Source organism: Cucurbita maxima, unplaced genomic scaffold (assembly GCF_002738345.1).
Source record: "Cucurbita maxima cultivar Rimu unplaced genomic scaffold, Cmax_1.0 Cma_Scf00056, whole genome shotgun sequence".
NCBI lineage: Eukaryota > Viridiplantae > Streptophyta > Magnoliopsida > Cucurbitales > Cucurbitaceae > Cucurbita > Cucurbita maxima.
The window spans coordinates 595,677-598,901 of NW_019272072.1; the positions used below are offsets into that span (position 1 = coordinate 595,677).

Here is a 3,225-nt window from a genome sequence, read left to right on the forward strand (position 1 = left end):
AAGAGGTTCAATGAAGAAATAGGGCCTTGAAACCTCTAGAATCGGCTACCCAATAAGAAATCCTTTGTTTTATCTCCAACGATAAATCAGATTTTGGATGAAGTTTGGAAGCGAATATCTTAAGCTACGGTCCACGAGAAGGTATCAAATAAATCCCTAGCCCTTTCTTGTAACATCCATCTTTAAGTTTCACGAAGAAATCAAGGAGAGAAACGCTGTAAATGTGGCTGTACAAGCCGAGTTTCAGATGGCGGCGATGCGAAAAATGCGCATCTTCTTCCTGTTTAGAGGAAGAAAACGATGATACGGCCAGTTCAACTGAATGTCCAAGTAAACTCAAAATTTGACCTTTTCTAGAATTTTCTCAATTTTAACCCCATTCCAGACCGATTCTTGTAAAAAACATTATGGTTTCATAAACTAGACACAATAAGGAGTATGTGGAAGGAAATTTGAAGTAATTCAGATATTAGAAGATCAAGAATGGAGGTCCCAAACATTGACGACAAGACAAGTAGCCCCCTTGGACTTTTTGTTAAGAAATACTTGTAGAAATCGCTTGAATTTTCATATGAACCCTAAACCAAGTATGAATTAAGGATATATGAAAGAAAAATCCAAAAAACTGTGAGTTAAGACCCTGAACCAATCAAATAGCTCGAGATTTAAGTAATGTTAAAATAACCCACTATCTCAGCTCCGCTGTCTATCAAATTTTAATACTAAGCATTTATAGCATGTTGAGGTTAGATATGAAATTTGGTGGTCATTGAATAAGGATAAGTAGGTAAATCAAGAAACGGTGTAAAATGACCTTAATGCCCCTTTATTATTTCAATATTCACTAGAGAAACAAGGGGTAAAAAACTATATTATTTCAAACCCTCCATTGTTGCTTCTACTTTGCATGAAAATGCTTCCACTAAATCATGTTACTAACTAGTTGGTTTCGTTCGGTTCAATTCTTGGGTCCACTAGATTGAATCGACCTAGCTCAATTAAACTCTTGATAATATAAAAATCATAAGTTTTTTAAATTACGTTAACTTAAAAGTTTAACCCCTCATTTTTTTTAGAATGTTTAGCTTTGTGTCTAGTTGATCTCTAAATGCTTAAAAGTATCTAATAAAACTTCTATTTAAGGAACTTTTCCGTATAAGTGATGTAAGACTTCAGGTTTATTATTAAGGAATTTCAAATGAGTGATTTGATATATCATAGAGGACAAAATATTTATTTGTTTCAAATATCTTATGTTGACCATTCCTTTTTGTCAAGTATTTTGAATATTATCATTGTGAATTACTAATGTTGATTGAATCTCATTAATAACAATATTCCAAAACTCGAGTAAAGATGACATCAAAATTAATACTTTAATTTCATCTTCAAAATTTATTTCTACTTAACTCAGTTGACTTATAATCCTAATAGTCACCCATACACAAATATTTACAACCTTAAAAGGAAAAATTATAAGGAGTACAAGAGAAAAGTGCTTAAAATAGTTTCAAAATATAGAAAAAAAAGATAATATGGATTGGTGAAAGTCAACATTTGTTTTTGGTTAGCATGGTACCATCAAAACTTGTTTATTTCTTTGAAATGTTTTGAGTTTACAATTTACACGTTTTCATTTAAAAATGAAGCAAAATTAGTCTGGTTGTCAAATGTTGTCACGCTTAAAACTACCATAAAGGTATAATCGACCTATTATCCTTCCACCAATTGGAGCAAAAGGCAACGTTACTATGTGAAACTAGGTTCATGTCATTTATTCAACAATAAGGGTGTTAGCATGCATTTGGAAATGAACTCATATTTAAAAAAATTAGATAAAATAGAAAAGAATTGTTATCTCAAAGATAATGATACTATGTGAAACTAGCCTCAAGAATGTTAAGGGCATTAGTTTTGAAAGTTCATGAATATTTTTGGTGGGTTCTCGAAGCACAGATTTAAAGTTAAAAGAGGTTGGAATGTCCAAAATAATAGGGCCCAACCAGATTCGAACTGGTGACCTCTTCATTTGCAGTCAAATGCTCTACCACTGAGTTATGAACCCATTTTACATGATTTTAACCTTAGTGACCCCTTCTACCAAGTGTCAGTCCAAAAGTGTAAAAAGTGTCTGTCGAAAATAGAAAGGCCCAACTAAGTTCAAACGGGTGACCGGTTAAATTCTCTACCACTGAGCCATGGATCCATTTTGTAGGATTTTAACCTGAGTGACCCCTTAGACATAGTGTCAGTCCAAAAAGTGTAACAAATTTCTATCCAAATAGTAGGGCCCAACTAGGTTCGAATTGGTGACCTCTTGATCTGCAATCAAATGCTCTAATATTGAGCTATGGACCCATTTTGTATGATCTCAACCTTAGTGACCCCTTATATAGATTATCGGTCCAAAAAGTGACCCTACTGAATCGGCTATGGACCAATTTTGTATAAATTGGTGGATTACCTATCGGAAATTAAACACAAGTTGTTAGATCAAAGTCGAAAGTGCTAACCACTACACCATAGAACCACTTGTTAAACTTTATTTTGGCAGCGATTTTGATAAGTGCCAATAACGCTAGATTTTGCAAAGCTAGAGATCATAGTATCCTTGCAAACTTTTACAAAGAAAGCTAACTTAACGAATTGATTTCAACCAGGAGCAGGTTAGAAGGATAAATAACTCTTAGATTGAACTTGAAATCTATGATTGTCACTCTTACATTCCAAGACGACTCATTCAAGAATTAGCTTGATCATAACTAATCTAATGAATAGATTTTAACACCAAACCTAAAACAAGGTTTGAAAGAAACATAACACCCAAATAGTTTCAAACACAAAGTTTTTGTATTCCACAAAGTTTTTGGCATTTAAATAGGCCAAAAAGATAATTCAAACATAATGTAGTTCATCTACAAACTACCCAAAGCTATTAAATACAAATTGAAGAAAATAAGACATGACATAAATAATCTTAAATGTAATTCAACTCCCAAAGATAAAAAGTCTTCAAATTACATTCCAATGTTAAGTGATATTTTATTGTCACTCAATTCTTTTCTTTATTTATTGTAATTGAACTTAAAAGTATGACAAATAAGCTGGATTTATTTTAAATTTCTTTTAAAATTTTTGTGCACAAAATACAATGGAAATAATATATTTTTTTTTTACTGTTTGGTAATTTGTGTGGTATTATTAGAGGCTTTTGAATGAAATATG

General features: G+C 32.1%; 1 non-coding gene across 1 annotated transcript; it reads right to left on the reverse strand.

Annotated features, from left to right (window-relative positions):
- Nucleotides 1-1,993: 1,993 nt before the first annotated feature.
- Nucleotides 1,994-2,065, reverse strand: TRNAC-GCA. The gene has a single exon. It is a non-coding gene; the product is annotated as a tRNA-Cys (tRNA).
- Nucleotides 2,066-3,225: the final 1,160 nt, after the last annotated feature.